This window comes from Oncorhynchus mykiss, unplaced genomic scaffold, assembly GCF_013265735.2.
Source record: "Oncorhynchus mykiss isolate Arlee unplaced genomic scaffold, USDA_OmykA_1.1 un_scaffold_355, whole genome shotgun sequence".
NCBI classification, from domain to species: Eukaryota; Metazoa; Chordata; class Actinopteri; order Salmoniformes; family Salmonidae; genus Oncorhynchus; species Oncorhynchus mykiss.
The window spans coordinates 112,501-132,500 of record NW_023493803.1 but is presented as its reverse complement, the minus strand read 5'-3'; the positions used below and the strand labels follow the sequence as shown (position 1 = coordinate 132,500).

Genomic DNA, 20,000 nt, shown 5'->3' with positions numbered 1-20,000 from the left:
TGGCTACAGTATATGCAATTTCTTCCACTTTTTGAGTGACACAAAGATGCTTATCTAAATGGTGGAAATGCAACAGCTGTTAATCAGCTCACTTTGACTTTACATGGTGCACCAAGAGATAGTTTTCTCGCTTACGGCCACACCGGCCTGAGTACGCCTGATCTCGTCCGATCTCGGAAGCTAAGCAGGGTCGGGCCTGGTTAGTACTTGGATGGGAGACCGCCTGGGAATACCAGGTGCTGTAAGCTTTTTGTCACTGCCTTGTGGAATTTCAACTCTTTGTCCGTTTTTTCCCACAAGGCTGAAATATGTGCCCTCGCTTTGAAATAAGTAAGCAAGGTTAGTTTGTATTTCATCCAACAATCTGTGCTACAAATTATGGCTACAGTATATGCAATTTCATCCACTTTTTGAGATTGCCTTTCGCTTACGGCCACACCGGCCTGAGTACGCCTGATCTCGTCCGATCTCGGAAGCTAAGCAGGGTCGGGCCTGGTTAGTACTTGGATGGGAGACCGCCTGGGAATACCAGGTGCTGTAAGCTTTTTGTCACTGCCTTGTGGAATTTCAACTCTTTGTCCGTTTTTTTCCCACAAGGCTGAAATATGTGCCCTCGCTTTGAAATAAGTAAGCAAGGTTAGTTTGTATTTCATCCAACAATCTGTGCTACAAATTATGGCTACAGTATATGCAATTTCTTCCACTTTTTGAGTGACACAAAGATGCTTATCTAAATGGTGGAAATGCAACAGCTGTTAATCAGGCTCACTTTGACTTTACATGGTGCACCAAGAGATAGTTTCTCGCTTACGGCCACACCGGCCTGAGTACGCCTGATCTCGTCCGATCTCGGAAGCTAAGCAGGGTCGGGCCTGGTTAGTACTTGGATGGGAGACCGCCTGGGAATACCAGGTGCTGTAAGCTTTTTGTCACTGCCTTGTGGAATTTCAACTCTTTGTCCGTTTTTTTCCCACAAGGCTGAAATATGTGCCCTCGCTTTGAAATAAGTAAGCAAGGTTAGTTTGTATTTCATCCAACAATCTGTGCTACAAATTATGGCTACAGTATATGCAATTTCATCCACTTTTTGAGATTGCCTTTCGCTTACGGCCACACCGGCCTGAGTACGCCTGATCTCGTCCGATCTCGGAAGCTAAGCAGGGTCGGGCCTGGTTAGTACTTGGATGGGAGACCGCCTGGGAATACCAGGTGCTGTAAGCTTTTTGTCACTGCCTTGTGGAATTTCAACTCTTTGTCCGTTTTTTCCCACAAGGCTGAAATATGTGCCCTCGCTTTGAAATAAGTAAGCAAGGTTAGTTTGTATTTCATCCAACAATCTGTGCTACAAATTATGGCTACAGTATATGCAATTTCATCCACTTTTTGAGATTGCCTTTCGCTTACGGCCACACCGGCCTGAGTACGCCTGATCTCGTCCGATCTCGGAAGCTAAGCAGGGTCGGGCCTGGTTAGTACTTGGATGGGAGACCGCCTGGGAATACCAGGTGCTGTAAGCTTTTTGTCACTGCCTTGTGGAATTTCAACTCTTTGTCCGTTTTTTCCCACAAGGCTGAAATATGTGCCCTCGCTTTGAAATAAGTAAGCAAGGTTAGTTTGTATTTCATCCAACAATCTGTGCTACAAATTATGGCTACAGTATATGCAATTTCATCCACTTTTTGAGATTGCCTTTCGCTTACGGCCACACCGGCCTGAGTACGCCTGATCTCGTCCGATCTCGGAAGCTAAGCAGGGTCGGGCCTGGTTAGTACTTGGATGGGAGACCGCCTGGGAATACCAGGTGCTGTAAGCTTTTTGTCACTGCCTTGTGGAATTTCAACTCTTTGTCCGTTTTTTCCCACAAGGCTGAAATATGTGCCCTCGCTTTGAAATAAGTAAGCAAGGTTAGTTTGTATTTCATCCAACAATCTGTGCTACAAATTATGGCTACAGTATATGCAATTTCTTCCACTTTTTGAGTGACACAAAGATGCTTATCTAAATGGTGGAAATGCAACAGCTGTTAATCAGGCTCACTTTGACTTTACATAGTGCACCAAGAGATAGTTTCTCGCTTACGGCCACACCGGCCTGAGTACGCCTGATCTCGTCCGATCTCGGAAGCTAAGCAGGGTCGGGCCTGGTTAGTACTTGGATGGGAGACCGCCTGGGAATACCAGGTGCTGTAAGCTTTTTGTCACTGCCTTGTGGAATTTCAACTCTTTGTCCGTTTTTTCCCACAAGGCTGAAATATGTGCCCTCGCTTTGAAATAAGTAAGCAAGGTTAGTTTGTATTTCATCCAACAATCTGTGCTACAAATTATGGCTACAGTATATGCAATTTCTCGCTGATCTCGTCCGATCTCGGAAGCTAAGCAGGGTCGGGCCTGGTTAGTACTTGGATGGGAGACCGCCTGGGAATACCAGGTGCTGTAAGCTTTTTGTCACTGCCTTGTGGAATTTCAACTCTTTGTCCGTTTTTTCCCACAAGGCTGAAATATGTGCCCTCGCTTTGAAATAAGTAAGCAAGGTTAGTTTGTATTTCATCCAACAATCTGTGCTACAAATTATGGCTACAGTATATGCAATTTCTCGCTGATCCTCGTCCGATCTCGGAAGCTAAGCAGGGTCGGGCCTGGTTAGTACTTGGATGGGAGACCGCCTGGGAATACCAGGTGCTGTAAGCTTTTTGTCACTGCCTTGTGGAATTTCAACTCTTTGTCCGTTTTTTCCCACAAGGCTGAAATATGTGCCCTCGCTTTGAAATAAGTAAGCAAGGTTAGTTTGTATTTCATCCAACAATCTGTGCTACAAATTATGGCTACAGTATATGCAATTTCATCCACTTTTTGAGATTGCCTTTCGCTTACGGCCACACCGGCCTGAGTACGCCTGATCTCGTCCGATCTCGGAAGCTAAGCAGGGTCGGGCCTGGTTAGTACTTGGATGGGAGACCGCCTGGGAATACCAGGTGCTGTAAGCTTTTTGTCACTGCCTTGTGGAATTTCAACTCTTTGTCCGTTTTTTCCCACAAGGCTGAAATATGTGCCCTCGCTTTGAAATAAGTAAGCAAGGTTAGTTTGTATTTCATCCAACAATCTGTGCTACAAATTATGGCTACAGTATATGCAATTTCATCCACTTTTTGAGATTGCCTTTCGCTTACGGCCACACCGGCCTGAGTACGCCTGATCTCGTCCGATCTCGGAAGCTAAGCAGGGTCGGGCCTGGTTAGTACTTGGATGGGAGACCGCCTGGGAATACCAGGTGCTGTAAGCTTTTTGTCACTGCCTTGTGGAATTTCAACTCTTTGTCCGTTTTTTCCCACAAGGCTGAAATATGTGCCCTCGCTTTGAAATAAGTAAGCAAGGTTAGTTTGTATTTCATCCAACAATCTGTGCTACAAATTATGGCTACAGTATATGCAATTTCTTCCACTTTTTGAGTGACACAAAGATGCTTATCTAAATGGTGGAAATGCAACAGCTGTTAATCAGGCTCACTTTGACTTTACATAGTGCACCAAGAGATAGTTTCTCGCTTACGGCCACACCGGCCTGAGTACGCCTGATCTCGTCCGATCTCGGAAGCTAAGCAGGGTCGGGCCTGGTTAGTACTTGGATGGGAGACCGCCTGGGAATACCAGGTGCTGTAAGCTTTTTGTCACTGCCTTGTGGAATTTCAACTCTTTGTCCGTTTTTTCCCACAAGGCTGAAATATGTGCCCTCGCTTTGAAATAAGTAAGCAAGGTTAGTTTGTATTTCATCCAACAATCTGTGCTACAAATTATGGCTACAGTATATGCAATTTCATCCACTTTTTGAGATTGCCTTTCGCTTACGGCCACACCGGCCTGAGTACGCCTGATCTCGTCCGATCTCGGAAGCTAAGCAGGGTCGGGCCTGGTTAGTACTTGGATGGGAGACCGCCTGGGAATACCAGGTGCTGTAAGCTTTTTGTCACTGCCTTGTGGAATTTCAACTCTTTGTCCGTTTTTTCCCACAAGGCTGAAATATGTGCCCTCGCTTTGAAATAAGTAAGCAAGGTTAGTTTGTATTTCATCCAACAATCTGTGCTACAAATTATGGCTACAGTATATGCAATTTCATCCACTTTTTGAGATTGCCTTTCGCTTACGGCCACACCGGCCTGAGTACGCCTGATCTCGTCCGATCTCGGAAGCTAAGCAGGGTCGGGCCTGGTTAGTACTTGGATGGGAGACCGCCTGGGAATACCAGGTGCTGTAAGCTTTTTGTCACTGCCTTGTGGAATTTCAACTCTTTGTCCGTTTTTTCCCACAAGGCTGAAATATGTGCCCTCGCTTTGAAATAAGTAAGCAAGGTTAGTTTGTATTTCATCCAACAATCTGTGCTACAAATTATGGCTACAGTATATGCAATTTCATCCACTTTTTGAGATTGCCTTTCGCTTACGGCCACACCGGCCTGAGTACGCCTGATCTCGTCCGATCTCGGAAGCTAAGCAGGGTCGGGCCTGGTTAGTACTTGGATGGGAGACCGCCTGGGAATACCAGGTGCTGTAAGCTTTTTGTCACTGCCTTGTGGAATTTCAACTCTTTGTCCGTTTTTTCCCACAAGGCTGAAATATGTGCCCTCGCTTTGAAATAAGTAAGCAAGGTTAGTTTGTATTTCATCCAACAATCTGTGCTACAAATTATGGCTACAGTATATGCAATTTCTTCCACTTTTTGAGTGACACAAAGATGCTTATCTAAATGGTGGAAATGCAACAGCTGTTAATCAGGCTCACTTTGACTTTACATAGTGCACCAAGAGATAGTTTCTCGCTTACGGCCACACCGGCCTGAGTACGCCTGATCTCGTCCGATCTCGGAAGCTAAGCAGGGTCGGGCCTGGTTAGTACTTGGATGGGAGACCGCCTGGGAATACCAGGTGCTGTAAGCTTTTTGTCACTGCCTTGTGGAATTTCAACTCTTTGTCCGTTTTTTCCCACAAGGCTGAAATATGTGCCCTCGCTTTGAAATAAGTAAGCAAGGTTAGTTTGTATTTCATCCAACAATCTGTGCTACAAATTATGGCTACAGTATATGCAATTTCATCCACTTTTTGAGATTGCCTTTCGCTTACGGCCACACCGGCCTGAGTACGCCTGATCTCGTCCGATCTCGGAAGCTAAGCAGGGTCGGGCCTGGTTAGTACTTGGATGGGAGACCGCCTGGGAATACCAGGTGCTGTAAGCTTTTTGTCACTGCCTTGTGGAATTTCAACTCTTTGTCCGTTTTTTCCCACAAGGCTGAAATATGTGCCCTCGCTTTGAAATAAGTAAGCAAGGTTAGTTTGTATTTCATCCAACAATCTGTGCTACAAATTATGGCTACAGTATATGCAATTTCTTCCACTTTTTGAGTGACACAAAGATGCTTATCTAAATGGTGGAAATGCAACAGCTGTTAATCAGGCTCACTTTGACTTTACATAGTGCACCAAGAGATAGTTTCTCGCTTACGGCCACACCGGCCTGAGTACGCCTGATCTCGTCTGATCTCGTCCGATCTCGGAAGCTAAGCAGGGTCGGGCCTGGTTAGTACTTGGATGGGAGACCGCCTGGGAATACCAGGTGCTGTAAGCTTTTTGTCACTGCCTTGTGGAATTTCAACTCTTTGTCCGTTTTTTCCCACAAGGCTGAAATATGTGCCCTCGCTTTGAAATAAGTAAGCAAGGTTAGTTTGTATTTCATCCAACAATCTGTGCTACAAATTATGGCTACAGTATATGCAATTTCATCCACTTTTTGAGATTGCCTTTCGCTTACGGCCACACCGGCCTGAGTACGCCTGATCTCGTCCGATCTCGGAAGCTAAGCAGGGTCGGGCCTGGTTAGTACTTGGATGGGAGACCGCCTGGGAATACCAGGTGCTGTAAGCTTTTTGTCACTGCCTTGTGGAATTTCAACTCTTTGTCCGTTTTTTCCCACAAGGCTGAAATATGTGCCCTCGCTTTGAAATAAGTAAGCAAGGTTAGTTTGTATTTCATCCAACAATCTGTGCTACAAATTATGGCTACAGTATATGCAATTTCATCCACTTTTTGAGATTGCCTTTCGCTTACGGCCACACCGGCCTGAGTACGCCTGATCTCGTCCGATCTCGGAAGCTAAGCAGGGTCGGGCCTGGTTAGTACTTGGATGGGAGACCGCCTGGGAATACCAGGTGCTGTAAGCTTTTTGTCACTGCCTTGTGGAATTTCAACTCTTTGTCCGTTTTTTCCCACAAGGCTGAAATATGTGCCCTCGCTTTGAAATAAGTAAGCAAGGTTAGTTTGTATTTCATCCAACAATCTGTGCTACAAATTATGGCTACAGTATATGCAATTTCATCCACTTTTTGAGATTGCCTTTCGCTTACGGCCACACCGGCCTGAGTACGCCTGATCTCGTCCGATCTCGGAAGCTAAGCAGGGTCGGGCCTGGTTAGTACTTGGATGGGAGACCGCCTGGGAATACCAGGTGCTGTAAGCTTTTTGTCACTGCCTTGTGGAATTTCAACTCTTTGTCCGTTTTTTTCCCACAAGGCTGAAATATGTGCCCTCGCTTTGAAATAAGTAAGCAAGGTTAGTTTGTATTTCATCCAACAATCTGTGCTACAAATTATGGCTACAGTATATGCAATTTCTTCCACTTTTTGAGTGACACAAAGATGCTTATCTAAATGGTGGAAATGCAACAGCTGTTAATCAGGCTCACTTTGACTTTACATAGTGCACCAAGAGATAGTTTCTCGCTTACGGCCACACCGGCCTGAGTACGCCTGATCTCGTCGATCTCGTCCGATCTCGGAAGCTAAGCAGGGTCGGGCCTGGTTAGTACTTGGATGGGAGACCGCCTGGGAATACCAGGTGCTGTAAGCTTTTTGTCACTGCCTTGTGGAATTTCAACTCTTTGTCCGTTTTTTCCCACAAGGCTGAAATATGTGCCCTCGCTTTGAAATAAGTAAGCAAGGTTAGTTTGTATTTCATCCAACAATCTGTGCTACAAATTATGGCTACAGTATATGCAATTTCATCCACTTTTTGAGATTGCCTTTCGCTTACGGCCACACCGGCCTGAGTACGCCTGATCTCGTCCGATCTCGGAAGCTAAGCAGGGTCGGGCCTGGTTAGTACTTGGATGGGAGACCGCCTGGGAATACCAGGTGCTGTAAGCTTTTTGTCACTGCCTTGTGGAATTTCAACTCTTTGTCCGTTTTTTCCCACAAGGCTGAAATATGTGCCCTCGCTTTGAAATAAGTAAGCAAGGTTAGTTTGTATTTCATCCAACAATCTGTGCTACAAATTATGGCTACAGTATATGCAATTTCATCCACTTTTTGAGATTGCCTTTCGCTTACGGCCACACCGGCCTGAGTACGCCTGATCTCGTCCGATCTCGGAAGCTAAGCAGGGTCGGGCCTGGTTAGTACTTGGATGGGAGACCGCCTGGGAATACCAGGTGCTGTAAGCTTTTTGTCACTGCCTTGTGGAATTTCAACTCTTTGTCCGTTTTTTCCCACAAGGCTGAAATATGTGCCCTCGCTTTGAAATAAGTAAGCAAGGTTAGTTTGTATTTCATCCAACAATCTGTGCTACAAATTATGGCTACAGTATATGCAATTTCATCCACTTTTTGAGATTGCCTTTCGCTTACGGCCACACCGGCCTGAGTACGCCTGATCTCGTCCGATCTCGGAAGCTAAGCAGGGTCGGGCCTGGTTAGTACTTGGATGGGAGACCGCCTGGGAATACCAGGTGCTGTAAGCTTTTTGTCACTGCCTTGTGGAATTTCAACTCTTTGTCCGTTTTTTCCCACAAGGCTGAAATATGTGCCCTCGCTTTGAAATAAGTAAGCAAGGTTAGTTTGTATTTCATCCAACAATCTGTGCTACAAATTATGGCTACAGTATATGCAATTTCTTCCACTTTTTGAGTGACACAAAGATGCTTATCTAAATGGTGGAAATGCAACAGCTGTTAATCAGGCTCACTTTGACTTTACATAGTGCACCAAGAGATAGTTTCTCGCTTACGGCCACACCGGCCTGAGTACGCCTGATCTCGTCCGATCTCGGAAGCTAAGCAGGGTCGGGCCTGGTTAGTACTTGGATGGGAGACCGCCTGGGAATACCAGGTGCTGTAAGCTTTTTGTCACTGCCTTGTGGAATTTCAACTCTTTGTCCGTTTTTTCCCACAAGGCTGAAATATGTGCCCTCGCTTTGAAATAAGTAAGCAAGGTTAGTTTGTATTTCATCCAACAATCTGTGCTACAAATTATGGCTACAGTATATGCAATTTCATCCACTTTTTGAGATTGCCTTTCGCTTACGGCCACACCGGCCTGAGTACGCCTGATCTCGTCCGATCTCGGAAGCTAAGCAGGGTCGGGCCTGGTTAGTACTTGGATGGGAGACCGCCTGGGAATACCAGGTGCTGTAAGCTTTTTGTCACTGCCTTGTGGAATTTCAACTCTTTGTCCGTTTTTTCCCACAAGGCTGAAATATGTGCCCTCGCTTTGAAATAAGTAAGCAAGGTTAGTTTGTATTTCATCCAACAATCTGTGCTACAAATTATGGCTACAGTATATGCAATTTCATCCACTTTTTGAGATTGCCTTTCGCTTACGGCCACACCGGCCTGAGTACGCCTGATCTCGTCCGATCTCGGAAGCTAAGCAGGGTCGGGCCTGGTTAGTACTTGGATGGGAGACCGCCTGGGAATACCAGGTGCTGTAAGCTTTTTGTCACTGCCTTGTGGAATTTCAACTCTTTGTCCGTTTTTTCCCCACAAGGCTGAAATATGTGCCCTCGCTTTGAAATAAGTAAGCAAGGTTAGTTTGTATTTCATCCAACAATCTGTGCTACAAATTATGGCTACAGTATATGCAATTTCATCCACTTTTTGAGATTGCCTTTCGCTTACGGCCACACCGGCCTGAGTACGCCTGATCTCGTCCGATCTCGGAAGCTAAGCAGGGTCGGGCCTGGTTAGTACTTGGATGGGAGACCGCCTGGGAATACCAGGTGCTGTAAGCTTTTTGTCACTGCCTTGTGGAATTTCAACTCTTTGTCCGTTTTTTCCCACAAGGCTGAAATATGTGCCCTCGCTTTGAAATAAGTAAGCAAGGTTAGTTTGTATTTCATCCAACAATCTGTGCTACAAATTATGGCTACAGTATATGCAATTTCATCCACTTTTTGAGATTGCCTTTCGCTTACGGCCACACCGGCCTGAGTACGCCTGATCTCGTCCGATCTCGGAAGCTAAGCAGGGTCGGGCCTGGTTAGTACTTGGATGGGAGACCGCCTGGGAATACCAGGTGCTGTAAGCTTTTTGTCACTGCCTTGTGGAATTTCAACTCTTTGTCCGTTTTTTCCCACAAGGCTGAAATATGTGCCCTCGCTTTGAAATAAGTAAGCAAGGTTAGTTTGTATTTCATCCAACAATCTGTGCTACAAATTATGGCTACAGTATATGCAATTTCTTCCACTTTTTGAGTGACACAAAGATGCTTATCTAAATGGTGGAAATGCAACAGCTGTTAATCAGGCTCACTTTGACTTTACATGTGCACCAAGAGATAGTTTCTCGCTTACGGCCACACCGGCCTGAGTACGCCTGATCTCGTCCGATCTCGGAAGCTAAGCAGGGTCGGGCCTGGTTAGTACTTGGATGGGAGACCGCCTGGGAATACCAGGTGCTGTAAGCTTTTTGTCACTGCCTTGTGGAATTTCAACTCTTTGTCCGTTTTTTCCCACAAGGCTGAAATATGTGCCCTCGCTTTGAAATAAGTAAGCAAGGTTAGTTTGTATTTCATCCAACAATCTGTGCTACAAATTATGGCTACAGTATATGCAATTTCATCCACTTTTTGAGATTGCCTTTCGCTTACGGCCACACCGGCCTGAGTACGCCTGATCTCGTCCGATCTCGGAAGCTAAGCAGGGTCGGGCCTGGTTAGTACTTGGATGGGAGACCGCCTGGGAATACCAGGTGCTGTAAGCTTTTTGTCACTGCCTTGTGGAATTTCAACTCTTTGTCCGTTTTTTCCCACAAGGCTGAAATATGTGCCCTCGCTTTGAAATAAGTAAGCAAGGTTAGTTTGTATTTCATCCAACAATCTGTGCTACAAATTATGGCTACAGTATATGCAATTTCATCCACTTTTTGAGATTGCCTTTCGCTTACGGCCACACCGGCCTGAGTACGCCTGATCTCGTCCGATCTCGGAAGCTAAGCAGGGTCGGGCCTGGTTAGTACTTGGATGGGAGACCGCCTGGGAATACCAGGTGCTGTAAGCTTTTTGTCACTGCCTTGTGGAATTTCAACTCTTTGTCCGTTTTTTCCCACAAGGCTGAAATATGTGCCCTCGCTTTGAAATAAGTAAGCAAGGTTAGTTTGTATTTCATCCAACAATCTGTGCTACAAATTATGGCTACAGTATATGCAATTTCATCCACTTTTTGAGATTGCCTTTCGCTTACGGCCACACCGGCCTGAGTACGCCTGATCTCGTCCGATCTCGGAAGCTAAGCAGGGTCGGGCCTGGTTAGTACTTGGATGGGAGACCGCCTGGGAATACCAGGTGCTGTAAGCTTTTTGTCACTGCCTTGTGGAATTTCAACTCTTTGTCCGTTTTTTCCCACAAGGCTGAAATATGTGCCCTCGCTTTGAAATAAGTAAGCAAGGTTAGTTTGTATTTCATCCAACAATCTGTGCTACAAATTATGGCTACAGTATATGCAATTTCATCCACTTTTTGAGATTGCCTTTCGCTTACGGCCACACCGGCCTGAGTACGCCTGATCTCGTCCGATCTCGGAAGCTAAGCAGGGTCGGGCCTGGTTAGTACTTGGATGGGAGACCGCCTGGGAATACCAGGTGCTGTAAGCTTTTTGTCACTGCCTTGTGGAATTTCAACTCTTTGTCCGTTTTTTTCCCACAAGGCTGAAATATGTGCCCTCGCTTTGAAATAAGTAAGCAAGGTTAGTTTGTATTTCATCCAACAATCTGTGCTACAAATTATGGCTACAGTATATGCAATTTCTTCCACTTTTTGAGTGACACAAAGATGCTTATCTAAATGGTGGAAATGCAACAGCTGTTAATCAGGCTCACTTTGACTTTACATAGTGCACCAAGAGATAGTTTCTCGCTTACGGCCACACCGGCCTGAGTACGCCTGATCTCGTCCGATCTCGGAAGCTAAGCAGGGTCGGGCCTGGTTAGTACTTGGATGGGAGACCGCCTGGGAATACCAGGTGCTGTAAGCTTTTTGTCACTGCCTTGTGGAATTTCAACTCTTTGTCCGTTTTTTCCCACAAGGCTGAAATATGTGCCCTCGCTTTGAAATAAGTAAGCAAGGTTAGTTTGTATTTCATCCAACAATCTGTGCTACAAATTATGGCTACAGTATATGCAATTTCATCCACTTTTTGAGATTGCCTTTCGCTTACGGCCACACCGGCCTGAGTACGCCTGATCTCGTCCGATCTCGGAAGCTAAGCAGGGTCGGGCCTGGTTAGTACTTGGATGGGAGACCGCCTGGGAATACCAGGTGCTGTAAGCTTTTTGTCACTGCCTTGTGGAATTTCAACTCTTTGTCCGTTTTTTCCCACAAGGCTGAAATATGTGCCCTCGCTTTGAAATAAGTAAGCAAGGTTAGTTTGTATTTCATCCAACAATCTGTGCTACAAATTATGGCTACAGTATATGCAATTTCTTCCACTTTTTGAGTGACACAAAGATGCTTATCTAAATGGTGGAAATGCAACAGCTGTTAATCAGGCTCACTTTGACTTTACATAGTGCACCAAGAGATAGTTTCTCGCTTACGGCCACACCGGCCTGAGTACGCCTGTCTGATCTCGTCCGATCTCGGAAGCTAAGCAGGGTCGGGCCTGGTTAGTACTTGGATGGGAGACCGCCTGGGAATACCAGGTGCTGTAAGCTTTTTGTCACTGCCTTGTGGAATTTCAACTCTTTGTCCGTTTTTTCCCACAAGGCTGAAATATGTGCCCTCGCTTTGAAATAAGTAAGCAAGGTTAGTTTGTATTTCATCCAACAATCTGTGCTACAAATTATGGCTACAGTATATGCAATTTCATCCACTTTTTGAGATTGCCTTTCGCTTACGGCCACACCGGCCTGAGTACGCCTGATCTCGTCCGATCTCGGAAGCTAAGCAGGGTCGGGCCTGGTTAGTACTTGGATGGGAGACCGCCTGGGAATACCAGGTGCTGTAAGCTTTTTGTCACTGCCTTGTGGAATTTCAACTCTTTGTCCGTTTTTTCCCACAAGGCTGAAATATGTGCCCTCGCTTTGAAATAAGTAAGCAAGGTTAGTTTGTATTTCATCCAACAATCTGTGCTACAAATTATGGCTACAGTATATGCAATTTCATCCACTTTTTGAGATTGCTTTTCGCTTACGGCCACACCGGCCTGAGTACGCCTGATCTCGTCCGATCTCGGAAGCTAAGCAGGGTCGGGCCTGGTTAGTACTTGGATGGGAGACCGCCTGGGAATACCAGGTGCTGTAAGCTTTTTGTCACTGCCTTGTGGAATTTCAACTCTTTGTCCGTTTTTTCCCACAAGGCTGAAATATGTGCCCTCGCTTTGAAATAAGTAAGCAAGGTTAGTTTGTATTTCATCCAACAATCTGTGCTACAAATTATGGCTACAGTATATGCAATTTCATCCACTTTTTGAGATTGCCTTTCGCTTACGGCCACACCGGCCTGAGTACGCCTGATCTCGTCCGATCTCGGAAGCTAAGCAGGGTCGGGCCTGGTTAGTACTTGGATGGGAGACCGCCTGGGAATACCAGGTGCTGTAAGCTTTTTGTCACTGCCTTGTGGAATTTCAACTCTTTGTCCGTTTTTTCCCACAAGGCTGAAATATGTGCCCTCGCTTTGAAATAAGTAAGCAAGGTTAGTTTGTATTTCATCCAACAATCTGTGCTACAAATTATGGCTACAGTATATGCAATTTCTTCCACTTTTTGAGTGACACAAAGATGCTTATCTAAATGGTGGAAATGCAACAGCTGTTAATCAGGCTCACTTTGACTTTACATAGTGCACCAAGAGATATTTCTCGCTTACGGCCACACCGGCCTGAGTACGCCTGATCTCGTCCGATCTCGGAAGCTAAGCAGGGTCGGGCCTGGTTAGTACTTGGATGGGAGACCGCCTGGGAATACCAGGTGCTGTAAGCTTTTTGTCACTGCCTTGTGGAATTTCAACTCTTTGTCCGTTTTTTCCCACAAGGCTGAAATATGTGCCCTCGCTTTGAAATAAGTAAGCAAGGTTAGTTTGTATTTCATCCAACAATCTGTGCTACAAATTATGGCTACAGTATATGCAATTTCTTCCACTTTTTGAGTGACACAAAGATGCTTATCTAAATGGTGGAAATGCAACAGCTGTTAATCAGGCTCACTTTGACTTTACATAGTGCACCAAGAGATAGTTTCTCGCTTACGGCCACACCGGCCTGAGTACGCCTGATCTCTCGATCTCGTCCGATCTCGGAAGCTAAGCAGGGTCGGGCCTGGTTAGTACTTGGATGGGAGACCGCCTGGGAATACCAGGTGCTGTAAGCTTTTTGTCACTGCCTTGTGGAATTTCAACTCTTTGTCCGTTTTTTCCCACAAGGCTGAAATATGTGCCCTCGCTTTGAAATAAGTAAGCAAGGTTAGTTTGTATTTCATCCAACAATCTGTGCTACAAATTATGGCTACAGTATATGCAATTTCATCCACTTTTTGAGATTGCCTTTCGCTTACGGCCACACCGGCCTGAGTACGCCTGATCTCGTCCGATCTCGGAAGCTAAGCAGGGTCGGGCCTGGTTAGTACTTGGATGGGAGACCGCCTGGGAATACCAGGTGCTGTAAGCTTTTTGTCACTGCCTTGTGGAATTTCAACTCTTTGTCCGTTTTTTCCCACAAGGCTGAAATATGTGCCCTCGCTTTGAAATAAGTAAGCAAGGTTAGTTTGTATTTCATCCAACAATCTGTGCTACAAATTATGGCTACAGTATATGCAATTTCTTCCACTTTTTGAGTGACACAAAGATGCTTATCTAAATGGTGGAAATGCAACAGCTGTTAATCAGGCTCACTTTGACTTTACATAGTGCACCAAGAGATAGTTTCTCGCTTACGGCCACACCGGCCTGAGTACGCCTGATCTCGTCGATCTCGATCTCGGAAGCTAAGCAGGGTCGGGCCTGGTTAGTACTTGGATGGGAGACCGCCTGGGAATACCAGGTGCTGTAAGCTTTTTGTCACTGCCTTGTGGAATTTCAACTCTTTGTCCGTTTTTTCCCACAAGGCTGAAATATGTGCCCTCGCTTTGAAATAAGTAAGCAAGGTTAGTTTGTATTTCATCCAACAATCTGTGCTACAAATTATGGCTACAGTATATGCAATTTCATCCACTTTTTGAGATTGCCTTTCGCTTACGGCCACACCGGCCTGAGTACGCCTGATCTCGTCCGATCTCGGAAGCTAAGCAGGGTCGGGCCTGGTTAGTACTTGGATGGGAGACCGCCTGGGAATACCAGGTGCTGTAAGCTTTTTGTCACTGCCTTGTGGAATTTCAACTCTTTGTCCGTTTTTTCCCACAAGGCTGAAATATGTGCCCTCGCTTTGAAATAAGTAAGCAAGGTTAGTTTGTATTTCATCCAACAATCTGTGCTACAAATTATGGCTACAGTATATGCAATTTCTTCCACTTTTTGAGTGACACAAAGATGCTTATCTAAATGGTGGAAATGCAACAGCTGTTAATCAGGCTCACTTTGACTTTACATAGTGCACCAAGAGATAGTTTCTCGCTTACGGCCACACCGGCCTGAGTACGCCTGATCTCGATCTCGTCCGATCTCGGAAGCTAAGCAGGGTCGGGCCTGGTTAGTACTTGGATGGGAGACCGCCTGGGAATACCAGGTGCTGTAAGCTTTTTGTCACTGCCTTGTGGAATTTCAACTCTTTGTCCGTTTTTTCCCACAAGGCTGAAATATGTGCCCTCGCTTTGAAATAAGTAAGCAAGGTTAGTTTGTATTTCATCCAACAATCTGTGCTACAAATTATGGCTACAGTATATGCAATTTCATCCACTTTTTGAGATTGCCTTTCGCTTACGGCCACACCGGCCTGAGTACGCCTGATCTCGTCCGATCTCGGAAGCTAAGCAGGGTCGGGCCTGGTTAGTACTTGGATGGGAGACCGCCTGGGAATACCAGGTGCTGTAAGCTTTTTGTCACTGCCTTGTGGAATTTCAACTCTTTGTCCGTTTTTTCCCACAAGGCTGAAATATGTGCCCTCGCTTTGAAATAAGTAAGCAAGGTTAGTTTGTATTTCATCCAACAATCTGTGCTACAAATTATGGCTACAGTATATGCAATTTCATCCACTTTTTGAGATTGCCTTTCGCTTACGGCCACACCGGCCTGAGTACGCCTGATCTCGTCCGATCTCGGAAGCTAAGCAGGGTCGGGCCTGGTTAGTACTTGGATGGGAGACCGCCTGGGAATACCAGGTGCTGTAAGCTTTTTGTCACTGCCTTGTGGAATTTCAACTCTTTGTCCGTTTTTTCCCACAAGGCTGAAATATGTGCCCTCGCTTTGAAATAAGTAAGCAAGGTTAGTTTGTATTTCATCCAACAATCTGTGCTACAAATTATGGCTACAGTATATGCAATTTCTTCCACTTTTTGAGTGACACAAAGATGCTTATCTAAATGGTGGAAATGCAACAGCTGTTAATCAGGCTCACTTTGACTTTACATAGTGCACCAAGAGATAGTTTTCGCTTACGGCCACACCGGCCTGAGTACGCCTGATCTCGATCTCGATCTCGGAAGCTAAGCAGGGTCGGGCCTGGTTAGTACTTGGATGGGAGACCGCCTGGGAATACCAGGTGCTGTAAGCTTTTTGTCACTGCCTTGTGGAATTTCAACTCTTTGTCCGTTTTTTCCCACAAGGCTGAAATATGTGCCCTCGCTTTGAAATAAGTAAGCAAGGTTAGTTTGTATTTCATCCAACAATCTGTGCTACAAATTATGGCTACAGTATATGCAATTTCTTCCACTTTTTGAGTGACACAAAGATGCTTATCTAAATGGTGGAAATGCAACAGCTGTTAATCAGGCTCACTTTGACTTTACATAGTGCACCAAGAGATAGTTTCTCGCTTACGGCCACACCGGCCTGAGTACGCCTGATCTCTGATCTCGTCCGATCTCGGAAGCTAAGCAGGGTCGGGCCTGGTTAGTACTTGGATGGGAGACCGCCTGGGAATACCAGGTGCTGTAAGCTTTTTGTCACTGCCTTGTGGAATTTCAACTCTTTGTCCGTTTTTTCCCACAAGGCTGAAATATGTGCCCTCGCTTTGAAATAAGTAAGCAAGGTTAGTTTGTATTTCATCCAACAATCTGTGCTACAAATTATGGCTACAGTATATGCAATTTCATCCACTTTTTGAGATTGCCTTTCGCTTACGGCCACACCGGCCTGAGTACGCCTGATCTCGTCCGATCTCGGAAGCTAAGCAGGGTCGGGCCTGGTTAGTACTTGGATGGGAGACCGCCTGGGAATACCAGGTGCTGTAAGCTTTTTGTCACTGCCTTGTGGAATTTCAACTCTTTGTCCGTTTTTTCCCACAAGGCTGAAATATGTGCCCTCGCTTTGAAATAAGTAAGCAAGGTTAGTTTGTATTTCATCCAACAATCTGTGCTACAAATTATGGCTACAGTATATGCAATTTCTTCCACTTTTTGAGTGACACAAAGATGCTTATCTAAATGGTGGAAATGCAACAGCTGTTAATCAGGCTCACTTTGACTTTACATAGTGCACCAAGAGATAGTTTCTCGCTTACGGCCACACCGGCCTGAGTACGCCTGATCTCGTCTGATCTCGTCCGATCTCGGAAGCTAAGCAGGGTCGGGCCTGGTTAGTACTTGGATGGGAGACCGCCTGGGAATACCAGGTGCTGTAAGCTTTTTGTCACTGCCTTGTGGAATTTCAACTCTTTGTCCGTTTTTTCCCACAAGGCTGAAATATGTGCCCTCGCTTTGAAATAAGTAAGCAAGGTTAGTTTGTATTTCATCCAACAATCTGTGCTACAAATTATGGCTACAGTATATGCAATTTCATCCACTTTTTGAGATTGCCTTTCGCTTACGGCCACACCGGCCTGAGTACGCCTGATCTCGTCCGATCTCGGAAGCTAAGCAGGGTCGGGCCTGGTTAGTACTTGGATGGGAGACCGCCTGGGAATACCAGGTGCTGTAAGCTTTTTGTCACTGCCTTGTGGAATTTCAACTCTTTGTCCGTTTTTTCCCACAAGGCTGAAATATGTGCCCTCGCTTTGAAATAAGTAAGCAAGGTTAGTTTGTATTTCATCCAACAATCTGTGCTACAAATTATGGCTACAGTATATGCAATTTCTTCCACTTTTTGAGTGACACAAAGATGCTTATCTAAATGGTGGAAATGCAACAGCTGTTAATCAGGCTCACTTTGACTTTACATAGTGCACCAAGAGATAGTTTCTCGCTTACGGCCACACCGGCCTGAGTACGCCTGATCTCGTCCGATCTCGGAAGCTAAGCAGGGTCGGGCCTGGTTAGTACTTGGATGGGAGACCGCCTGGGAATACCAGGTGCTGTAAGCTTTTTGTCACTGCCTTGTGGAATTTCAACTCTTTGTCCGTTTTTTCCCACAAGGCTGAAATATGTGCCCTCGCTTTGAAATAAGTAAGCAAGGTTAGTTTGTATTTCATCCAACAATCTGTGCTACAAATTATGGCTACAGTATATGCAATTTCATCCACTTTTTGAGATTGCCTTTCGCTTACGGCCACACCGGCCTGAGTACGCCTGATCTCGTCCGATCTCGGAAGCTAAGCAGGGTCGGGCCTGGTTAGTACTTGGATGGGAGACCGCCTGGGAATACCAGGTGCTGTAAGCTTTTTGTCACTGCCTTGTGGAATTTCAACTCTTTGTCCGTTTTTTCCCACAAGGCTGAAATATGTGCCCTCGCTTTGAAATAAGTAAGCAAGGTTAGTTTGTATTTCATCCAACAATCTGTGCTACAAATTATGGCTACAGTATATGCAATTTCTTCCACTTTTTGAGTGACACAAAGATGCTTATCTAAATGGTGGAAATGCAACAGCTGTTAATCAGGCTCACTTTGACTTTACATAGTGCACCAAGAGATAGTTCTCGCTTACGGCCACACCGGCCTGAGTACGCCTGATCTCGTCTGATCTCGTCCGATCTCGGAAGCTAAGCAGGGTCGGGCCTGGTTAGTACTTGGATGGGAGACCGCCTGGGAATACCAGGTGCTGTAAGCTTTTTGTCACTGCCTTGTGGAATTTCAACTCTTTGTCCGTTTTTTCCCACAAGGCTGAAATATGTGCCCTCGCTTTGAAATAAGTAAGCAAGGTTAGTTTGTATTTCATCCAACAATCTGTGCTACAAATTATGGCTACAGTATATGCAATTTCATCCACTTTTTGAGATTGCCTTTCGCTTACGGCCACACCGGCCTGAGTACGCCTGATCTCGTCCGATCTCGGAAGCTAAGCAGGGTCGGGCCTGGTTAGTACTTGGATGGGAGACCGCCTGGGAATACCAGGTGCTGTAAGCTTTTTGTCACTGCCTTGTGGAATTTCAACTCTTTGTCCGTTTTTTCCCACAAGGCTGAAATATGTGCCCTCGCTTTGAAATAAGTAAGCAAGGTTAGTTTGTATTTCATCCAACAATCTGTGCTACAAATTATGGCTACAGTATATGCAATTTCATCCACTTTTTGAGATTGCCTTTCGCTTACGGCCACACCGGCCTGAGTACGCCTGATCTCGTCCGATCTCGGAAGCTAAGCAGGGTCGGGCCTGGTTAGTACTTGGATGGGAGACCGCCTGGGAATACCAGGTGCTGTAAGCTTTTTGTCACTGCCTTGTGGAATTTCAACTCTTTGTCCGTTTTTTCCCACAAGGCTGAAATATGTGCCCTCGCTTTGAAATAAGTAAGCAAGGTTAGTTTGTATTTCATCCAACAATCTGTGCTACAAATTATGGCTACAGTATATGCAATTTCATCCACTTTTTGAGATTGCCTTTCGCTTACGGCCACACCGGCCTGAGTACGCCTGATCTCGTCCGATCTCGGAAGCTAAGCAGGGTCGGGCCTGGTTAGTACTTGGATGGGAGACCGCCTGGGAATACCAGGTGCTGTAAGCTTTTTGTCACTGCCTTGTGGAATTTCAACTCTTTGTCCGTTTTTTCCCACAAGGCTGAAATATGTGCCCTCGCTTTGAAATAAGTAAGCAAGGTTAGTTTGTATTTCATCCAACAATCTGTGCTACAAATTATGGCTACAGTATATGCAATTTCTTCCACTTTTTGAGTGACACAAAGATGCTTATCTAAATGGTGGAAATGCAACAGCTGTTAATCAGGCTCACTTTGACTTTACATAGTGCACCAAGAGATAGTTTCTCGCTTACGGCCACACCGGCCTGAGTACGCCTGATCTCGTCTGATCTCGTCCGATCTCGGAAGCTAAGCAGGGTCGGGCCTGGTTAGTACTTGGATGGGAGACCGCCTGGGAATACCAGGTGCTGTAAGCTTTTTGTCACTGCCTTGTGGAATTTCAACTCTTTGTCCGTTTTTTCCCACAAGGCTGAAATATGTGCCCTCGCTTTGAAATAAGTAAGCAAGGTTAGTTTGTATTTCATCCAACAATCTGTGCTACAAATTATGGCTACAGTATATGCAATTTCATCCACTTTTTGAGATTGCCTTTCGCTTACGGCCACACCGGCCTGAGTACGCCTGATCTCGTCCGATCTCGGAAGCTAAGCAGGGTCGGGCCTGGTTAGTACTTGGATGGGAGACCGCCTGGGAATACCAGGTGCTGTAAGCTTTTTGTCACTGCCTTGTGGAATTTCAACTCTTTGTCCGTTTTTTCCCACAA

General features: G+C 45.6%; 50 non-coding genes and 10 pseudogenes across 50 annotated transcripts; all 60 read left to right on the top strand.

The window, feature by feature from the left end:
- Nucleotides 1–129: 129 nt before the first annotated feature.
- On the top strand, nucleotides 130–248 carry LOC118952494. The gene has a single exon (XR_005043553.1). It is a non-coding gene; the product is annotated as a 5S ribosomal RNA (ribosomal RNA).
- Nucleotides 249–425: 177 nt separating this feature from the next.
- LOC118952493 lies at nucleotides 426–544 on the top strand. Its single transcript, XR_005043552.1, has one exon. It is a non-coding gene; the product is annotated as a 5S ribosomal RNA (ribosomal RNA).
- A 261-nt stretch (nucleotides 545–805) lies between these two features.
- Nucleotides 806–924, top strand: LOC118952492. The gene has a single exon (XR_005043551.1). It is a non-coding gene; the product is annotated as a 5S ribosomal RNA (ribosomal RNA).
- Nucleotides 925–1,102: 178 nt separating this feature from the next.
- On the top strand, nucleotides 1,103–1,221 carry LOC118952490. Its single transcript, XR_005043549.1, has one exon. It is a non-coding gene; the product is annotated as a 5S ribosomal RNA (ribosomal RNA).
- Nucleotides 1,222–1,398: 177 nt separating this feature from the next.
- On the top strand, nucleotides 1,399–1,517 carry LOC118952489. The gene has a single exon (XR_005043548.1). It is a non-coding gene; the product is annotated as a 5S ribosomal RNA (ribosomal RNA).
- A 177-nt stretch (nucleotides 1,518–1,694) lies between these two features.
- LOC118952488 lies at nucleotides 1,695–1,813 on the top strand. Its single transcript, XR_005043547.1, has one exon. It is a non-coding gene; the product is annotated as a 5S ribosomal RNA (ribosomal RNA).
- Nucleotides 1,814–2,073: 260 nt separating this feature from the next.
- Nucleotides 2,074–2,192, top strand: LOC118952487. Its single transcript, XR_005043546.1, has one exon. It is a non-coding gene; the product is annotated as a 5S ribosomal RNA (ribosomal RNA).
- A 672-nt stretch (nucleotides 2,193–2,864) lies between these two features.
- Nucleotides 2,865–2,983, top strand: LOC118952486. Its single transcript, XR_005043545.1, has one exon. It is a non-coding gene; the product is annotated as a 5S ribosomal RNA (ribosomal RNA).
- Nucleotides 2,984–3,160: 177 nt separating this feature from the next.
- Nucleotides 3,161–3,279, top strand: LOC118952484. Its single transcript, XR_005043543.1, has one exon. It is a non-coding gene; the product is annotated as a 5S ribosomal RNA (ribosomal RNA).
- Nucleotides 3,280–3,539: 260 nt separating this feature from the next.
- Nucleotides 3,540–3,658, top strand: LOC118952483. The gene has a single exon (XR_005043542.1). It is a non-coding gene; the product is annotated as a 5S ribosomal RNA (ribosomal RNA).
- Nucleotides 3,659–3,835: 177 nt separating this feature from the next.
- On the top strand, nucleotides 3,836–3,954 carry LOC118952482. Its single transcript, XR_005043541.1, has one exon. It is a non-coding gene; the product is annotated as a 5S ribosomal RNA (ribosomal RNA).
- Nucleotides 3,955–4,131: 177 nt separating this feature from the next.
- Nucleotides 4,132–4,250, top strand: LOC118952481. Its single transcript, XR_005043540.1, has one exon. It is a non-coding gene; the product is annotated as a 5S ribosomal RNA (ribosomal RNA).
- A 177-nt stretch (nucleotides 4,251–4,427) lies between these two features.
- Nucleotides 4,428–4,546, top strand: LOC118952480. The gene has a single exon (XR_005043539.1). It is a non-coding gene; the product is annotated as a 5S ribosomal RNA (ribosomal RNA).
- Nucleotides 4,547–4,806: 260 nt separating this feature from the next.
- LOC118952478 lies at nucleotides 4,807–4,925 on the top strand. The gene has a single exon (XR_005043537.1). It is a non-coding gene; the product is annotated as a 5S ribosomal RNA (ribosomal RNA).
- Nucleotides 4,926–5,102: 177 nt separating this feature from the next.
- LOC118952477 lies at nucleotides 5,103–5,221 on the top strand. Its single transcript, XR_005043536.1, has one exon. It is a non-coding gene; the product is annotated as a 5S ribosomal RNA (ribosomal RNA).
- A 260-nt stretch (nucleotides 5,222–5,481) lies between these two features.
- LOC118952678 lies at nucleotides 5,482–5,610 on the top strand (annotated as a pseudogene).
- Nucleotides 5,611–5,787: 177 nt separating this feature from the next.
- LOC118952476 lies at nucleotides 5,788–5,906 on the top strand. The gene has a single exon (XR_005043535.1). It is a non-coding gene; the product is annotated as a 5S ribosomal RNA (ribosomal RNA).
- Nucleotides 5,907–6,083: 177 nt separating this feature from the next.
- Nucleotides 6,084–6,202, top strand: LOC118952475. The gene has a single exon (XR_005043534.1). It is a non-coding gene; the product is annotated as a 5S ribosomal RNA (ribosomal RNA).
- Nucleotides 6,203–6,379: 177 nt separating this feature from the next.
- On the top strand, nucleotides 6,380–6,498 carry LOC118952474. Its single transcript, XR_005043533.1, has one exon. It is a non-coding gene; the product is annotated as a 5S ribosomal RNA (ribosomal RNA).
- A 261-nt stretch (nucleotides 6,499–6,759) lies between these two features.
- Nucleotides 6,760–6,887, top strand: LOC118952671 (annotated as a pseudogene).
- Nucleotides 6,888–7,064: 177 nt separating this feature from the next.
- On the top strand, nucleotides 7,065–7,183 carry LOC118952473. The gene has a single exon (XR_005043532.1). It is a non-coding gene; the product is annotated as a 5S ribosomal RNA (ribosomal RNA).
- A 177-nt stretch (nucleotides 7,184–7,360) lies between these two features.
- Nucleotides 7,361–7,479, top strand: LOC118952472. Its single transcript, XR_005043531.1, has one exon. It is a non-coding gene; the product is annotated as a 5S ribosomal RNA (ribosomal RNA).
- Nucleotides 7,480–7,656: 177 nt separating this feature from the next.
- LOC118952471 lies at nucleotides 7,657–7,775 on the top strand. The gene has a single exon (XR_005043530.1). It is a non-coding gene; the product is annotated as a 5S ribosomal RNA (ribosomal RNA).
- A 260-nt stretch (nucleotides 7,776–8,035) lies between these two features.
- On the top strand, nucleotides 8,036–8,154 carry LOC118952470. The gene has a single exon (XR_005043529.1). It is a non-coding gene; the product is annotated as a 5S ribosomal RNA (ribosomal RNA).
- Nucleotides 8,155–8,331: 177 nt separating this feature from the next.
- Nucleotides 8,332–8,450, top strand: LOC118952469. Its single transcript, XR_005043528.1, has one exon. It is a non-coding gene; the product is annotated as a 5S ribosomal RNA (ribosomal RNA).
- Nucleotides 8,451–8,627: 177 nt separating this feature from the next.
- On the top strand, nucleotides 8,628–8,746 carry LOC118952467. Its single transcript, XR_005043526.1, has one exon. It is a non-coding gene; the product is annotated as a 5S ribosomal RNA (ribosomal RNA).
- A 178-nt stretch (nucleotides 8,747–8,924) lies between these two features.
- Nucleotides 8,925–9,043, top strand: LOC118952466. Its single transcript, XR_005043525.1, has one exon. It is a non-coding gene; the product is annotated as a 5S ribosomal RNA (ribosomal RNA).
- Nucleotides 9,044–9,220: 177 nt separating this feature from the next.
- On the top strand, nucleotides 9,221–9,339 carry LOC118952465. The gene has a single exon (XR_005043524.1). It is a non-coding gene; the product is annotated as a 5S ribosomal RNA (ribosomal RNA).
- Nucleotides 9,340–9,598: 259 nt separating this feature from the next.
- LOC118952464 lies at nucleotides 9,599–9,717 on the top strand. The gene has a single exon (XR_005043523.1). It is a non-coding gene; the product is annotated as a 5S ribosomal RNA (ribosomal RNA).
- A 177-nt stretch (nucleotides 9,718–9,894) lies between these two features.
- Nucleotides 9,895–10,013, top strand: LOC118952463. Its single transcript, XR_005043522.1, has one exon. It is a non-coding gene; the product is annotated as a 5S ribosomal RNA (ribosomal RNA).
- A 177-nt stretch (nucleotides 10,014–10,190) lies between these two features.
- On the top strand, nucleotides 10,191–10,309 carry LOC118952462. The gene has a single exon (XR_005043521.1). It is a non-coding gene; the product is annotated as a 5S ribosomal RNA (ribosomal RNA).
- A 177-nt stretch (nucleotides 10,310–10,486) lies between these two features.
- Nucleotides 10,487–10,605, top strand: LOC118952461. Its single transcript, XR_005043520.1, has one exon. It is a non-coding gene; the product is annotated as a 5S ribosomal RNA (ribosomal RNA).
- A 177-nt stretch (nucleotides 10,606–10,782) lies between these two features.
- LOC118952460 lies at nucleotides 10,783–10,901 on the top strand. The gene has a single exon (XR_005043519.1). It is a non-coding gene; the product is annotated as a 5S ribosomal RNA (ribosomal RNA).
- A 261-nt stretch (nucleotides 10,902–11,162) lies between these two features.
- Nucleotides 11,163–11,281, top strand: LOC118952459. The gene has a single exon (XR_005043518.1). It is a non-coding gene; the product is annotated as a 5S ribosomal RNA (ribosomal RNA).
- A 177-nt stretch (nucleotides 11,282–11,458) lies between these two features.
- LOC118952458 lies at nucleotides 11,459–11,577 on the top strand. Its single transcript, XR_005043517.1, has one exon. It is a non-coding gene; the product is annotated as a 5S ribosomal RNA (ribosomal RNA).
- Nucleotides 11,578–11,837: 260 nt separating this feature from the next.
- On the top strand, nucleotides 11,838–11,960 carry LOC118952666 (annotated as a pseudogene).
- A 177-nt stretch (nucleotides 11,961–12,137) lies between these two features.
- On the top strand, nucleotides 12,138–12,256 carry LOC118952456. Its single transcript, XR_005043515.1, has one exon. It is a non-coding gene; the product is annotated as a 5S ribosomal RNA (ribosomal RNA).
- A 177-nt stretch (nucleotides 12,257–12,433) lies between these two features.
- On the top strand, nucleotides 12,434–12,552 carry LOC118952455. The gene has a single exon (XR_005043514.1). It is a non-coding gene; the product is annotated as a 5S ribosomal RNA (ribosomal RNA).
- A 177-nt stretch (nucleotides 12,553–12,729) lies between these two features.
- On the top strand, nucleotides 12,730–12,848 carry LOC118952454. Its single transcript, XR_005043513.1, has one exon. It is a non-coding gene; the product is annotated as a 5S ribosomal RNA (ribosomal RNA).
- Nucleotides 12,849–13,107: 259 nt separating this feature from the next.
- On the top strand, nucleotides 13,108–13,226 carry LOC118952453. Its single transcript, XR_005043512.1, has one exon. It is a non-coding gene; the product is annotated as a 5S ribosomal RNA (ribosomal RNA).
- Nucleotides 13,227–13,486: 260 nt separating this feature from the next.
- Nucleotides 13,487–13,613, top strand: LOC118952664 (annotated as a pseudogene).
- A 177-nt stretch (nucleotides 13,614–13,790) lies between these two features.
- LOC118952452 lies at nucleotides 13,791–13,909 on the top strand. The gene has a single exon (XR_005043511.1). It is a non-coding gene; the product is annotated as a 5S ribosomal RNA (ribosomal RNA).
- A 260-nt stretch (nucleotides 13,910–14,169) lies between these two features.
- Nucleotides 14,170–14,293, top strand: LOC118952667 (annotated as a pseudogene).
- A 177-nt stretch (nucleotides 14,294–14,470) lies between these two features.
- On the top strand, nucleotides 14,471–14,589 carry LOC118952451. The gene has a single exon (XR_005043510.1). It is a non-coding gene; the product is annotated as a 5S ribosomal RNA (ribosomal RNA).
- A 260-nt stretch (nucleotides 14,590–14,849) lies between these two features.
- LOC118952659 lies at nucleotides 14,850–14,974 on the top strand (annotated as a pseudogene).
- A 177-nt stretch (nucleotides 14,975–15,151) lies between these two features.
- Nucleotides 15,152–15,270, top strand: LOC118952450. The gene has a single exon (XR_005043509.1). It is a non-coding gene; the product is annotated as a 5S ribosomal RNA (ribosomal RNA).
- Nucleotides 15,271–15,447: 177 nt separating this feature from the next.
- Nucleotides 15,448–15,566, top strand: LOC118952449. Its single transcript, XR_005043508.1, has one exon. It is a non-coding gene; the product is annotated as a 5S ribosomal RNA (ribosomal RNA).
- A 259-nt stretch (nucleotides 15,567–15,825) lies between these two features.
- On the top strand, nucleotides 15,826–15,946 carry LOC118952650. The gene has a single exon (XR_005043710.1). It is a non-coding gene; the product is annotated as a 5S ribosomal RNA (ribosomal RNA).
- Nucleotides 15,947–16,206: 260 nt separating this feature from the next.
- Nucleotides 16,207–16,332, top strand: LOC118952672 (annotated as a pseudogene).
- Nucleotides 16,333–16,509: 177 nt separating this feature from the next.
- On the top strand, nucleotides 16,510–16,628 carry LOC118952448. Its single transcript, XR_005043507.1, has one exon. It is a non-coding gene; the product is annotated as a 5S ribosomal RNA (ribosomal RNA).
- A 260-nt stretch (nucleotides 16,629–16,888) lies between these two features.
- LOC118952677 lies at nucleotides 16,889–17,017 on the top strand (annotated as a pseudogene).
- Nucleotides 17,018–17,194: 177 nt separating this feature from the next.
- LOC118952447 lies at nucleotides 17,195–17,313 on the top strand. The gene has a single exon (XR_005043506.1). It is a non-coding gene; the product is annotated as a 5S ribosomal RNA (ribosomal RNA).
- Nucleotides 17,314–17,573: 260 nt separating this feature from the next.
- On the top strand, nucleotides 17,574–17,692 carry LOC118952445. The gene has a single exon (XR_005043504.1). It is a non-coding gene; the product is annotated as a 5S ribosomal RNA (ribosomal RNA).
- A 177-nt stretch (nucleotides 17,693–17,869) lies between these two features.
- LOC118952444 lies at nucleotides 17,870–17,988 on the top strand. Its single transcript, XR_005043503.1, has one exon. It is a non-coding gene; the product is annotated as a 5S ribosomal RNA (ribosomal RNA).
- A 259-nt stretch (nucleotides 17,989–18,247) lies between these two features.
- Nucleotides 18,248–18,376, top strand: LOC118952676 (annotated as a pseudogene).
- Nucleotides 18,377–18,553: 177 nt separating this feature from the next.
- Nucleotides 18,554–18,672, top strand: LOC118952443. The gene has a single exon (XR_005043502.1). It is a non-coding gene; the product is annotated as a 5S ribosomal RNA (ribosomal RNA).
- A 177-nt stretch (nucleotides 18,673–18,849) lies between these two features.
- Nucleotides 18,850–18,968, top strand: LOC118952442. Its single transcript, XR_005043501.1, has one exon. It is a non-coding gene; the product is annotated as a 5S ribosomal RNA (ribosomal RNA).
- Nucleotides 18,969–19,145: 177 nt separating this feature from the next.
- LOC118952441 lies at nucleotides 19,146–19,264 on the top strand. The gene has a single exon (XR_005043500.1). It is a non-coding gene; the product is annotated as a 5S ribosomal RNA (ribosomal RNA).
- A 260-nt stretch (nucleotides 19,265–19,524) lies between these two features.
- On the top strand, nucleotides 19,525–19,653 carry LOC118952675 (annotated as a pseudogene).
- A 177-nt stretch (nucleotides 19,654–19,830) lies between these two features.
- On the top strand, nucleotides 19,831–19,949 carry LOC118952440. The gene has a single exon (XR_005043499.1). It is a non-coding gene; the product is annotated as a 5S ribosomal RNA (ribosomal RNA).
- The last annotated feature ends 51 nt before the right edge of the window (nucleotides 19,950–20,000 follow it).